This window comes from Dipodomys merriami, unplaced genomic scaffold, assembly GCF_024711535.1.
Source record: "Dipodomys merriami isolate MVZ:Mamm:240054 unplaced genomic scaffold, mDipMer1.0.p SCAF_5, whole genome shotgun sequence".
NCBI classification, from domain to species: domain Eukaryota; kingdom Metazoa; phylum Chordata; class Mammalia; order Rodentia; family Heteromyidae; genus Dipodomys; species Dipodomys merriami.
In genome coordinates this window covers 55,741,948-55,757,449 of record NW_027206068.1, presented here as the reverse complement: position 1 = coordinate 55,757,449, position 15,502 = coordinate 55,741,948, and the positions used below count along the sequence as shown (strand labels likewise).

General features: G+C 38.2%; 1 protein-coding gene across 9 annotated transcripts in view; it reads left to right on the top strand.

The window, feature by feature from the left end:
- Cadps2 (calcium dependent secretion activator 2) overlaps positions 1 to 15,502 on the top strand; it is a 423,408-nt gene that overhangs the window by 136,329 nt on the left and 271,577 nt on the right. The window lies entirely within an intron of this gene.

Genomic DNA, 15,502 nt, shown 5'->3' with positions numbered 1-15,502 from the left:
TTAGACTTAGTTATGCAAATATATTTTGCCATAATGACATTACACTGTAATGTAGCTTGTGTGTGTATGTGTGTAAAACCAGCATCAAAATAGGTTTCCACTTATACTTCCTCTTATTATATGTCTGATAGTTTGATTCTCTTTCCTCATATCAGCAGGGACTTGATACTCCATCAGTTACTGGGGTTTGAATTGAAAGCCTTGTGCTTGCTAGACTGGTGCTCTAGCACTTCAGCCATGTTCCCAGCCCTTTTTGCTGTTATTTTTTGTCGGTTGTGGGGCATGAACTCCGGGCCTGGGTGTTGTCCTTCAGCTCTTCAGTTCAAGACCAGCACTCTACCACTTGAGCCAAGTACCATTTCTGGCTTTTTCTGTTTATGTGGTGCTGAGGAATCGAACCCAGGGCCTCATGCATGCAAGGCAAACACTGTGCCACTGAGCCACCTTCCCAGCCCCTCTGCTGGTTATTTTTGAAATAGGGTTTTGTCCAGATCTGCCTATTTTAGACTTCTCGTCATTGCTGAGATTCACAGGCAGACAACTACATGTTGCTTCCCTCCATGGAGATGGACTCTCATGGACTTTTCTGCTTACACTGCCCTAAAACCACAGTCCTCTCAACCTCAGCCACCCAAATAGCTTGAAATAGCAGTATGTGTCACTGCAAACAGCTGGGGGTTGGAAGGAGTCTCAATAACTTTTTAGCGTGGACTGATCTTGAACTACAGTCCTTCCTTGCTCAGTGTCCCAAGTGGATAGAATTTAAAAATAAGTTCCCAATACCTGGTTAAGTTTGATGCTTCTTACTTTAAAAAAAACTAGTTTTTATACCATTTCTGGGATATATTAAGTTTAGTGTGCACTGAAGTGAAACACAGTCCAGCACATTTTACTTGTTATTGGATGATGTGATAGATGAAATCATTTACTCTTGTCCATGTGTACTACGATAAGATGTGCAATGACAGAACTCTTACTATAACATTGTCGTAACTGTAATGAAATGTTGTACTTGAAAGAATATGAGCCTTTAAAAGGATTTATGGACCCAGGGAATCTGACTTTTCTTATGGGATTCAAACTTAGTGTATATTTTAAATGGTGTCTCCTTCTTCATACATCGTTGGTTTTGAAACAATGGCAGAAAACTAGGAGGGGAGAAGAACAGAGTTTGAGGAGGCATCAAGCTAAGGGGAAGTCTTTACATGCTGATTCTGTGAAGGCATTGCTTTAATAACAGTTGTATCCTCCCATTCCATGGTTTACCATAAGCACCTTATAAATACAAAGAGAGAGAGAGATAGCTTTTGTATTATAGGCTGAGTGGGGCTATACTTAAACTTTAAAGGAAACAACTCCAGAAATTGGATTATTTCCCCATAGTCTGAGCACCCACACCTCCTGTTTGTCACAGGCATACCCCAGCTGATGGCACCTCTGTCCTCAGTGTGGTGGTGTCTTCAGCACAGCTTCATGATGCTATGTCTCTTGATAGTTTCAGGTGCTGTCATAAGCATCATTGTTGATGACAGGGCCATTTGAATTTGAACACTACTCCACCTCATAACCTTTTTTTTTAAAATAAGTTTTTTATTGTGAACATATTGTACAGAGGGGTTACAGTTACATGAGCAAGGTAATGAGTACATTTCTTATCCAGCATTGTTGCCTCCTCCTTTGTTTTCCCCCTACCATCCCTTCCCTCCCTCCCTCCTCAACTACATGCCCACCACCCCCCTAAATTGTAAAGTTCGTTTTTTGACATAGTGTCTTGTACATCTCATTGTTGCAATGGGTCAATCTGTAACCTTTATGCTCAATTCCACAGCATGCAGTTTTATCAGCTCTGGGAACTTGCCAACTTAGAGTATCTTTGTCAGAGTTCCCTACTAGGTTTAGTTGGTATCACTTCATCATATTTCGGACTCATTCTTGGCTCTTATTCCAGACAGTTTTTCTTCTCCATCTTTTACCCATCCTTCTTTTCTAGTTTCAATATAGAAACAAATGTAAGTTGTTTCTGCTTTACTCAATAAAACAGCATTTAATTTTCCCGTCTAGCTTTGTCTTTAGTATCATTTATCTACACTAAAGTCATGTCTACTGTCATTTCTTTGTTTCTGTTCCACAGCAGCATGTATTGCTCAAGTTGTACTAGCTGCTTATTATCTGATTTTAACCTTATTTTCTATTTAAAAGTACTATATTAATATTTTAAAGCTTCCTTTCATATTTGCCAGATAGCAGTACTTCTTGGCTACACATTAATATCACCTGAAGAATATTTTTAAAATCTCAATGCCTGGGCTGCACTGGAGAGTTAGTCTCCGTAGAGTTGTCCAGGGAATTCCAGTGCACAAGAGTTTGAGAAAACCACTGCAGAAGGCTCTAGCAAAAGCCTTTATGGTAATCATGTCTGATGATTTTACACTGCTTTTTTTGGTATGGATGCACTTACTGAAATTACTTCTGTAGAAATCAAATATAAAGGAAGAAATTGATAAAGATCCTATCAATCTGGAGAGATATGGATTTCAGTTGGCAAAGTAAAGAACATATAAAGAACATTGGAAATGGAGCTACCACTGGGCTGGGAAGAAGATCATTTTCATGAAAGGAACCATATGCACAATACTGCTGAAGAAGTTTTGCATGTCCTAGGCAATTTTGATCAAGGAACTTGAAAAGTGAGATGAAATTCAAGAGACAGTTGGAATAAGCAGTGGAGGTGAAATTGTGAAGATACTGTAGATGAACAGAATACATAACCTCCAAAATATATTCATTGATCATTTGCCGATGTGAATTTTCTACTTTTTTGTTGTTGTTGCTGGTTGCTTTGGGGGCTTAAACTAGGGCCTGGGCACTGTCCCTGAGCTCTTCAGCTCCACTTTGAGTCACAGCACCACTTCCAATTTGTGATGGTTAAATGGAGATAAGAGTCTCACGGAGATTTTTCCACCTGGGCTGGCTTTGAACCACAATCCTCAGATCTTAACCTCCTGAATAGCTAGGATTACAAGTGTGAGCCACCAGTGCCTGGCTTTCTACTTCATTTTTTGATGACCCTGTAAAATTGATCTCAAAACTTCGCTATGCTCCTGACTTTTATTTCCATTTATTTCTAGCATACCATAGACATGCAGAGGTAGAATAATCCAGGTGTTGATAGTTCACCCCTCTAATCTTAGCTAGTCAGGTGACTGAGGTGAGAATCACAGTTCAAAGCCAACCCTGGTCAGGACAATCCATGAAACTATTATCGCCAAATAACTACCCCAAAATGGGAAGTGGAGCTGTGACTCAAAGTGGTGGAGAGCTGGCTTTGAGCAAAGAAGCTCAAGGACAGCTCGCTGAATTCAAGCCTCTTAAAATAGTAGGCAGAACATGGGCCAGAAGAGCCCTGATTTGCACCAATAGATTATAATGCTATCATACATCAGCAAGATAGAAAATGGCATGTAAAATAAGTTTAAGGTATACGAATTCATACTTTTAGAATGCCAAATTTGAAAAAAAATGTAGGACTTTTAGGTGATGAATAAATAGCTGAAAATATAGGCATGTAGTAATTAAATGAAAAATATTAATATTTAGCAAAACAATTGATGCATGGTAGGTGCCAAATTATGATTTGCCACCCAGTTATTCTATACTAGGGTGGAGTTTATTATGATGTGAAATTTTATATTGCTCTTTGGGGCCATCTATACTTGTTAGTATTTCAGTTTGTAATGCTATATGAGTTTTTGTCTTTCAAGCTTAACAACCTGGCAGTTGTGAGAAGGGTGATAGGGATGGTGGAGGTGATAATAATATTAGTTACAACATGCCAGGGTACTCTTAATTCAATTCTGTACTTAACAAATAGAAACTCAGTCAGAATAATAACTCTGTGAGAAGATAGCTATCCCCACTCTTGAAGGACATCAAGATCCAGAGAGGTCGAGTAACTTGCTTAAGTTCGATTGCTAACATATAAGAAAACCTGTACTCATGCAGGACCTGTGGTCCTGTAGTTCATGCAGCTAGGCTAAACTATAATTAACTTGATATATTAGCTTTGTAAACAAAGGAGGGAGCATTAGGATATCCAGTGTTGAGTACCTTAAGGCCATGGAACAAAACTCTCAGGTGCAGACGATGGAAAAGTCACATCTCAACATGATTAGGAAAGGTAAACACATGTAAGTTTATGAAGGTGAAGGTGGGTGGACAGTGCATCTAATTGAGTGCATGGAAAAGCAACGTGTTAGAATGGATGCTTCCATTTAGGAAGTACTGACTGGAGTGAAAAGTAATTATTTCCCAGAGGAGATTTATGTAAACTTTCTCTCCAAGTCTGAAAGGAGTAAAAATAATTTTCATTGTCATTTCCTTATGAACTAGTCTATTCTAGAAGTTTAGGCACATAAGAAGCATTTCAAAAAGAGCAATTTTTTTTGCATCAAAATCGCCTGCATTTACTTCCTGTCCCCACACCAAAACTTCTCAGAGTGGCTGTGCTGAGAACAGCAACATCAGCATCATTGGGGGTGCTGGGTCCCACTGTAGACCAGCATGCAGCCAGAAACTCTGGGGGCCCTGTGATCAGTTTCAAGGAGTCTTTCCACTGAGTCTGATGCACGAGCAAGTTTAAGAATCTCATTTATATCAGAGAGTCAGTTCATCTTTTTCTTTCTTTCTTCTTTTTTTTATATCTAGAATGCATCATACAGTTATAAGCAGAAATAATGTAAGTGAAAGTAACTGTGAATCTTAAGGCACAGTTGAAATGACATTTGCTGCTTGTACAGTAAATTACCATGAAATACATTTTGGTATATTCCAAGTGTGTTACTGGTCTCTGATTTGTGCATATAAATGCATATTTCCCAGTTCTGTTTCCTCATCTGCCATTGCTATCACAACTGCAAAGAGAGTTGTGAAAAAAACATAGACTTTTAGATAATCCACAAGTTCCAAAATGGAATGATAGGAAGCAATTGAAAATCAGAAACAAAGCAATCCACATATAAACTGGTCAACACATGATTTGTTTTTATTTACTTTATTGTTAGTATAAGGGATTGCCATTAGGTCAATCAGGTGATGAGTACATTTTCTTTTGTACAGTGTCTTCGGTACAGTATAGTTCACTTTCATCAGTGTCTAGTAAGCTCCAACACTGATCTTTTTCACCCTTTTCCTCTGTTTCCTCCTCCCCATACTCCCAAAGATAGACAGATGAATAACTCATACAGAAAAAATAACAAAACAAAAACAACAAAAAGACCTCTTGTTTACTTACCTTGGAGTTCATATATATATATATATATATATATATATATATATATATATATATACATGTATATGGTGCATATAGATATTTATATAAATATAAAGATGCATATATGCATTGCGATTCTCTCCTAAAAATACCTTTTGGTCTCTCTGTGTGTAAGGGTCTAGGATCCTGTATAATTTATTATATCCCAGTGTATTTTAGATCTAACTTTCACATATGGGAGAAAATGTGTGTCTTTTGTCTCTTGGAGCTTGACTTACCTCACTGAACATGATTTGTTCTAGGTCCATCCATATTCCTGAAATTGACATAATATTCTTTCTAATGGTTGTGTAAAATTCCATTTTGTATAGGTACCATATTTTTTGTTCCACTCATCTATTATTGTGGAGCATCTGGGCTGTTTCCATAATGTGGTTATTGTGAATAGTACAGCAATAAATATGGATGTCCAAGTCTCTTTATAGTATATAGGCTTGTGATGTTCTAGGTAGATGCCCAAGTGTGGTATGGCTGGGTCATAGGAAAGATATATGTTTAGGTTATTGAGGAACTTCCAGACTGTTGTCCAAGTTGCACTAGTTTACATTCCCACCAACAGTGCAATAGGGTTCCTTTTCCCCCACATCCCTGCCAACATTTGTTTTTGTTTGAATTTATAGTATTGTCCATTCTAACTAGCCAGGGATGATGAGCATAATTTAATTCCACATATTCACTGAATGTCTGGGAAGATAATGTTATGGTTTGGATCTTAAATTTTCCCCATGGCTCAAGTACTGAAGAACTTGTCTCAAGCTAATAGTGAAAGTAGAGTTTTAGACCCAGAGCCCAAACTTTTAGGATTCAACACAACAGTTCTGGCTACTTTCCCATATATTCCAAATAAAGAGCAAGGAAGAGCTAGAAAAGGACTTGTTAGGTTTGAGTCAGTGGAAGATAGAACATCAGCATATCTTCAGGAAACCAACATGAGGTTTTATTGTAGGTTTTAGACAAAGAACTGGGGACAATGACTTCTCCGACCTTTTCTGCATGTCTCAGACATATACTAGTTATTGCAAATAAGGGAAACATGGGACCTATATTTCTTTGATCTTGACTTACTTCACTTAATATATTTTTTTCCAAGTCTTTCCTTTTCCTAACAAATGGGGCAATGTCATTTTTTTGATGGAGGCATAGAATTCCATTGTATATATATACCACATTTTCTTGATCCATTCATCTACTGAGGGGCATCTGGGTTGGTTCCATATCTTAGCTATTGTAAATAATGCTGCAATAAACATAGTCATGCTGGTAGCTTTAGTATGGTCTTGTTTGTGATCATTGGGTAAATGCCCAAAAGTGGGATTGCTGGGTCATAGGGGAGCTCTATGTGGAGTCTTTTGAGGAAACTCCATACTACTTTCCATAGTGGTTGAACAAGTTTACACTCCTACCAACAATGCAGTAGGGTTCCCTTCTGTTCACATCCCCTCCAGCATCTGTTGTTATTAGAGTTCTTGATTATAGCCATTTTAACTGGGGTGAGGTGGTATCTCAATGTTGTCTTGATTTGCATTTCTTTTATGGCTAGAGAGGTTGAGCATTTCTTCATGTTTCTATTGGCCTTCCTTGTTTCCTCTTCAGAGAAGTTTCTTTGTAAGTCTGTAGCCCACTTAAAGGTCAGATAAGTCGATGTTAGGTGAAATGAACCCCAAGATAAGTATTCAAATGTTTTTCTTTCTTGTGATTGTTTCTAACACATTTATAAGATGATTTCTTTGTTGCTTTGTATGTCCCTCCCCCATGGTATAACCCCTGCTTTCATTGTATTTGATGTTGGTATAATTTGTGGAGGGGAAGGGCAAAAACAAATTGTTTAAATAGGGATACAGGTGGACCCACTGCAACAATGAGATGTACAAGACATTATGTAGAAAAAGGAACTTTATAACTTTAGCGGGTGGGGAGAGGGGGAAGCGGGGAAGGGGGAGACGGAAAGGGATAGGAAAGGGAAACAAAGGAGGAGGCAACAACGCTTGATAAGAAATGTACTCATTACCTTGAACATGTAATTGTACGGTATTTTCACAATAAGAAATTTTTAAAAAGAACTGGGGGCAATGAGAGAAAGATGTATGTAATTATTGAATATTCCTGGTGAAAGCATGGCTTTCTTGGTCAATATTTTAGTCCCTGTTTCCGGAGAGGTTCTGGAGAAGTTACCACTTTATGTCTTGAGGAGAGCAGACAAGTCAGTGTTGCAGGTCACAGTGGTCTTTCCCAAGGATGCTCTTTTGTTCCTTAGAGTTAGTCATGGTTCCTTGTCGTAGGATGACATTGATCAGTCCTGTCCTTTCCACATTGCAAAGTGATTGCAAAGTGACTGCAGAGGGGATGGCTTAGAGCAAAGACGCACTAAATGGAGACAGGGATGTCAAGTCATTCTTCTGCTTCTAGTTGATCTGTCGTTCCAAGTAGGTAGATAGTGCTTTTCCATGGCAAATCAGCTTTTAGGCACCTATTATAAGTGAACTTAATAGAGGGAAGGTGGGTGAGGTGGTCATTCCCTTGAAGGGGATATTGGGACCCTGGTCTACCACAATGTTCTGTTCAGCCATAGGTCTAAAGCCTGTGGAACCTAGTAACAATGAACTGAAACCTCTTCCAATCCTAATAAATAATCTCAAGGAAGTTGTTACAGCAGAGGATTTATTTTTCAGTGAATCACTAATAAAGACATCAGCATATCAGAAGGCCAAAGATGAAATTCAGAAGGAAAACATGGGAAGTGGTGCTGTGGCTCAAGTGGTAGAGCACTCTCCGTGAGCTGAAGAGTGCAGGGACAGCGCCCAGGCCCAGAGTTCAAGCCCCACGACCGACAAAAAAAAAATCACAGAAGGAAAACATGTTATTTCTTAGCTGGCCTATCAAACAAGCATCTCAATACTGGAGGGAGACTCAGTTTACATTCTATAAAAATGTGGCTGAAGGGCTGGGAAGGTGGCTCAGTGGTAGAGCGCTTGCCTTGCATGCCTGAGGCCCTGGGTTCGATTCCTCAGCACCACATAAGCAAAAAAGAAAAAAGCCGGAAGTGGTGCTGTGGCTCAAGTGGTAGAGCGCTAGCCTTGAGCTGAAGAGCTGAGGGATAGCGCCCAGGCCCAGAGTTCAGGCCCCATGATCAGACTCCCCCCAAAAAAAATGTGGCTGAAAAAAAGTGTGAGATAAGCTATTGTGCATCTAAGTAGGCTAGTCAAAGGGACCTGGTGCCTTCTACTGAATGAATAGAGGAATTGCTTCTCTAAATTAATTACTGGCACTTTATTCTTTTTGATTATGAGATCCTACCTGAATAGCAGACTCATTGACTCATTCAATAAATTCTGATTGGCCCCCAAATGCAGGGGTGAATCATTCAGAATTATTTGTCCACGTGGGAATTTACTTTCTACTGAGAAGAATATACAAAACATATGCATTGTTAGAAAATTATAATTACTAACGTGGACAAATGAGGATAGAAGACAGTTGCAGATTTAAAGAGATGAGGTGTTGACAAAGAAAGGAATCATCATGTGCTGGGGAGAGCCAGCTTGGGATGAGGCTCTTGTCATCTCAGGAGAAGCTGAGACATAGTGAATCTGGAAGGCAGAGGGCAGTGTTAGCTGTACTAATACATGAAGAATGGCCTTGGGACAAATTTAGGTTTTCTTTGTTATTATCAGGGTGACTAGGAGGTGAGAAAATGACAGCTAGAAAAAGAAAAGTATTGTCACCTAGAAACAGCATCTCAGAAGTTCATTCTGCCAGAGAGGTTGTTCTGAGAGCAGTTTTCCTTAAAGGAGATTGGTAATTATATGTCATTTCAGTTTTTGGTAGTAGTGAGAGGGAATTCAGGCTTTGGGATGATGATTGAATTTGTACCTTTGAACTCCCTCACCATCCTGAGAATCAGATTCTGAGATTAAAAACAAACAAAAGAACAATAACATCATTGTTTCATGCATAGTTGCCATCTGGTGGAAAAATAAATAACTACAAGGTATAAACTATGAAATCCATCCAAGGAGTATAGATTGAGAGCCACTGCATGCCAGGGAAATTTAGTCAACAGGTTTTGAGTCCATTTATCTTTGACTTAAAGGAATGTTTGCTTTTAAGATTGATTTCCAGAAATTTTCTTTTTTTCATATTCACTTTGAAACTCCATTGCTCAGATGCAGATCCTTGGGTTATCAAGATTAAATGACTTGCCATCCTCAAGATGCATATTTTGTAAACTTTGGATTTGAGAAACTAGCTACTTATTTCTGGTTTCCTAGATGTAGTGTGGAAAAGATTTGTTATTAGAAATAATTTCTCTCCTTACCTCTGTTTTATGTTTTGCCCATCTTTGCGAAGAAAAGCTTCTTTTGAGACATTTAATCTGCAGCAAAGGATTCCTACTTATTGATTCCACACCCACTGAGAAATACTTTTGTACAATACAGAATTATATACTTGACCTACTCTTTAATACAGAACAAAAATAAAATGGAAGCCAGACACAGGTGGCTCATGCCTGTAATCCTAGCTAATCAGGAGGCTGAAGTATGAGGATTATGATTTGAAGTAGTCCAGACAGGAAGTTCTATGAGACTCTTCATCTCCACTGAACTAAAGTAAAGATGTAACTCAAGTAGTAGAAGGTTAGCCTTGAGTGTAAGAAGCACAGAGATAGAACCCGGGCCCTGAGTTCAAACACCAGGACCAGCAGAGAAATAAGTAAACAATTAAATTGACAGATAGATGGATATATAAATGAAAAATCTAAGCAGTTGTAAAATGTGGATCATAGGTACAAAAATGCTTATACTAAACATTTTTCTTTTTTGCTGTATGTTTGAATATTTTCAAAATAAATTGGTCAAAATTCATGGTTTTGGAGACCATGGCAATGTCACATCACTTCAAAAGTTCCTGTAATCCTTTACTAGATTTTTTGATACATTTTAATACATAGTTGACTTTTCATATTTTTGTATTCTGTATCATTGGATTCAAGCAACCATATCTCACAACGTACTCACAAGACACTATGTTGGAAATGAAATTTTCCACTTGAGGAGGGGGCAGTGGAGAATGGAAGGGAGAAGTGGAGGAGAGGAGGGATAGTAGGAGAAATACAAAGAAGGGGGTAACAGGGTTCGACAAGAAATGTACTCATTACCTTACTCATGGAACTGAAACCCCTCTGTATAGCATCTTTACAATAAAATAAAAAAGAAGTACAGCACTTGCCTAACCTAGCTTGTATGAGGCCTGGAGTGCAATCTACACACATGTGCATGTGTGCGGGTATACATGCACGCATACACACAACTGTCAATTCAAAAAATTTAAATATTTTTATATATTGAAATGTACAGACTTTATTGAATTCCCTTATATGGTAAAACAACTAATTACATAGCATTTGCATTGTATTAGATATTATGAGTAAGCTAGAGTGATTTTAAAGTTTATGGGAGAAGACAGGCACTGGTGGCTCACAACTGCAATCCTAGATGCTCATGAAGCTGATGTCAACAGACTGAGTTTCAGAGCCTGCAGAAGTATCTGTGAGACTCCATCTCCAAAACAGCCAGCCAAAAAGCAAAGCTTGAAGTGTGGTACAGTGCCATCTGAGCAAGTGGGAAAGCTCCATGTTAAAGCCCTGTTATTTGAACTCATGAAAGAAGGAAGGAAAAGAGGGAGGGGGGCGGGAGAGAAAAAGAAGGGAGGGAAGGAGGGAAGAATAGAAGGAGGGGAAGAAGAAAGAATGGACGGAAGGGAGGAAAGCAGGAAGGATATGGAAGAACATGCATCACATCTAATACTAAAAACACATGTTGAGAAAATTGAAACCACTCTAACTTCACCACTGAGGTTAAGAAACCGGTAATGTTTCAGTCTTTTATTGTATATCCTACCTTGAAAGATAAAGATTTTTAGTATCTCCCAAGCTTTTGTTACATTATTTCTTAGACAATAAGGGGAGGAGAAAGGAACAGAAGTATAAGTGATAGGTGAGCAGAGTTAAACCATAAGGAAAAACAAAATCTTTTTTTTAAAACCAGAAGACAGAAAGCTTGAGAACAGCTAGAAAACATTGATAACATAATGGAAAAATCCTATCTTTTGAAAAGATAAAACATTTTTGTTCTTTAGGATGAGGACTCCATCCCTACATCAGACAGACAAGATTGGCAAGTTAGGGCTTTAAATTGCTACCAGGGCTTTAGATTTCATACAAGGGATTTAGATTGGTTCTATGGAAGATTCTTTTGAAACTAGCTATTTGCTAGGTTACAGATAAAGGTTTCAGTGTAGCTCTTATCTAAATTTATTTTTTTTAAGAAAAGATTATTTGTTGTCAGTTTTCAGTGATTTCTACACATTTGATAAGGAATGAAATCAGTTAAGTCAGTGATTTCCAAATCTTTGGAATTTATAGATCAGTAAACATAATGGTAAAATCTTTTTCTTTTCTTTCCTTTTTTTTCCTGGCCAAGAAAGCTCATTACTACAACAAACTTCTACCATATATCATTAATAACTTTACATAATAAAAGATGACTTGTGCCTGTAGTTTCTACTCTTGGAATATGAAATAAATTCAGTTTTGTTAAACTGGACCTTCTTGGATTTTTTTGTTTTTGTTTTTGTTTTGTTATCCTTGAGTACAAGGAAAAAAATCATTCCACCCTGGTCAAACAACCAAGCTTGGCTTCTGTATCTTTCTCAATTCCATTATGACTGCAAAGATCTAATCATTTTCATTAAAATGTGAGCATGTAATGATAGCAAACACTACAAAGGCTTCAAAGTCTACCACTCTTCAAGTTCAGAGTTGAAGCAGAAGAGAGATGTAATGATGTTGTGCAAAAGTATGAAGGTACAAGTAATATCTTCAGAAGTACAGGAAGAGCCATGACACCAAAAGAAGAAATAACAAAGCTGTGGGATGCTTTACAAAGCAGGTGGAGAATGATAAGAATACATCCTCCCTCCTAATCCCTGCCAACTCATCCATGCCTTGCCTTCCCCAGCTCATTTTAATAAGCAATTAACTGAATTGATTGCATGAAGCAAATGATAGGACTTAAATCTTGATTTCTCTATGCTTTTGGCTATTTGATCCTGGCTATATGTCTTCATGATGCTTTTGTTTTTCTTTGTATGATAGACGTTAGCATATGTTTTCTATGGTTACAAGGCTTATAGGTACAAAATTACTAAGGAAAATTATAGCTATTCTGAAAAAAAAGTTTACCATGTGACTGTTAAATGTTTCAGTGGCATTCTGTGCTGTTGAGATAAAGACAATATACCTTTCCAGACCTTAGAAAGTGCGTAGTTTTCCTCTAGGCTCTTCATAGTATGGTGGCTTCAGTTCCTTCACTGTAGCTTAGACCAGCTGTGTTCACTCCACTGTGCTCCCCAAGTCTCCCTTATTTCCAACATAATTCCTTCTGGTGTTTAGATTTTTATTTATCTATTCAAGGAAGCCTTTCTGACCTCCCCAACTACAATGAAAAGTCTATAATAAGCTATCACAGCCCCAGAAATTCTCAGTTGTATTTTCCAAACACAGGCATGTTAGTTTGTTTGTCCCACTATTAGTAAACAGTAAACATACACAATTTTTCTTACCAAGGTCTTTCCCGAATTGATCCATCATATACTTTGGCCATGATAATTTGGGGAGGGGGGAGGGGCCTTGAACTTAGGCCCTAGATGCTGTCACTGAGCTCTAGCTCAAGGCTAACACTCTACCAATTTGAGTCACAGCTCGCTTCTAGTTCTGGGGTGGTTAATTGGGGATAAGAATCTCATGGACTTTTCCTCCCTGGGCTAGCTTTAAACTACAATCCTCAGATCTCAACCTCCTGAGTAGCTAGGATTACAGGTACATAGAGAGGGTTGAGCCCTAAACAAGTCTTTCCCTTAGAACAGAAAGTATGTCCTTGGAATAATGATGGAGAAGGCTAAAAAGGCTAGTTGGGGAAGTCATGGGTAGATGAAGAGAATGAAAAGATATGGTGCCAGAAGGGAATCCCTGGGCTGGCTATACAAAGAGATCTGACAAATACTGGTGTTTGTATACAGGAAAACAAAACTGCTTGATTTCTTGTAAAATTAAGCTCACCATTGTTAAAAGGCTTTATGAGTTGAAAATACCTAAAAAAGTTTTAAAGGACTGTATCTTGGTCTCTCCAGGGACAGTATAGACTATTTTTGAAGCATAAAAGCAAAGCATCTCTTGTTTGTGGGGCTCTTCTATTTTCTCAGTGTCTTTCTGGCTGAATATTTGGTGGTAGCATTTCCAAGAACCGTCTCAGAGATACCCACAATGACTTGGCAAGCAAATAATGGTTTTCTCTACATTATACAATGCTTTTGAATCAAAGAAGCAATGCCTGCTTCAGATCAACAGCAGTGTGTGGACAATATGTGTTTCTGTGAAAAAATATACTTGGAAGTCTTATTTGGACAGCTGAGTAGACTTATACTGCAGATATAATTTCTTGTTCTGGTTACATCTTTGTTATTAGTTCCCCATGACGTTGTTAATGTATTCATTGAAGTTCTGCTTGGTATATAATCTGAACTGGAGGTGCTCAGAGAAGACCATGTAAAAGATATAACCCACCGAAATGTCAAAAATATGATAATGAGTAGTACGTTAGTTTTCTAGTGTTATGTTCCTCATGTCCACTCTGAATTGGTTCTATGATTAGAGAATTTTACTGAAAACTACAGAGGTGTTGGCTAGCATCCGGCAAGACATTGACAGACAACCTGACTGCCAGAGATATAACCATGGTAATGAGTAAGGAAATAAGTAAAGAAGTATAGTCATTTGATTCCAAAAGCCAAGATACATCTGTTTTCCTAAAGACTCTGTGATCCAGGGTCACTCATATATCTCCTCAGCTTAAATGGCTCAGTCTATGATAGAGAATAATAATCCACAAAGCACAGGACAATTGAGTGGGTTAAGGGAGAGCTCTTCCTGTTTGAAAAGTTCTAGGGAGACAGAATATCTGCCTATTGGTGGTGACTTTTTGTGAGTGGGGATATAATTCGTTCTCATGGCAGCTTCTAAACAAACATGGCTCCCTGTAGATCTCCCAGGCAGAATTTCATGGAGGATCTTGGAAGTCAAAGCAGAAAACTGTTGTGGACTGGTTCAGGCCAGTTCTAGGACCAGTTTCCACATTTACTTTCATCACAACAATAGATCTCTTCCCTTGGGACATCAGTTCATGGTGCTTGTTCTGCCTGTGGGATTTTTATTTTTCATCTCCCATTCATACAGACAAGATCTATATCTATATAGCTAGACTTTTATCGTATAAACCTGTTATAGGCTGAATCATTAATTATATATATATATATATATATATAAAATGCAAATGGGTTTCTCAGTTTTAAAGTCTGCTCTAGTTTTGAGTATTCTTTCAATATGCTACTTTCTCACTTCTTCACTCAGTGTTCCGCCATTGCCTCTGGCATCAGCCAAAACACCCTGTATTCATCTTTCATTTCTATTTCAGCAAGTTTTTCTCACCGTCCCTCCATGAATCCCGCACTCCAGGCTGTTGTTCAACTTGTTCTGCTCATGAAGCTAGTTATCCCATTATGTAATTCTACAATATTGTTCTCTTTCTGGTACAGACAATATCCATATCTTATACCCTTTCCTCTACACAAATATAATAGCAAATTGGCATACTTTGCTCACTTACTCAGCTTTTAAATTATAGCATAGACAGAGGAATTAGATTAGTTGGTTCTCACCAACTGCTCATTTACTGACACAGAACGTTTTCATGTCTGCCTACCTAGATACTTATGTGTGACAGATGTAGTAAATGAAGCAGTTTGGGATATATGGAATTTACTATCTGATGATTAAAACAGATATAAGTCAACAATTATTTTATGAAAATATTACAGTGACAATGTGAACAGAAAAGGTTTGGTGATGCCCTACAATGCAGTATCTGTCTAAGGCATGACTTCTGTGGGAGGAATCTGAAGAGAACCAGCTGGCTGGGATCTGAGGTATTTCACCATCAAAGGCGAGGCAGATTGGATGTCTGGTGAAGGCCGACTTCATGTCTTCACCTGGCAGAGTAATGAGGGGTTCTCTGGAATCCTTTACAAATACGACTCCTGTGCATTCAAAAAAATGCCTTA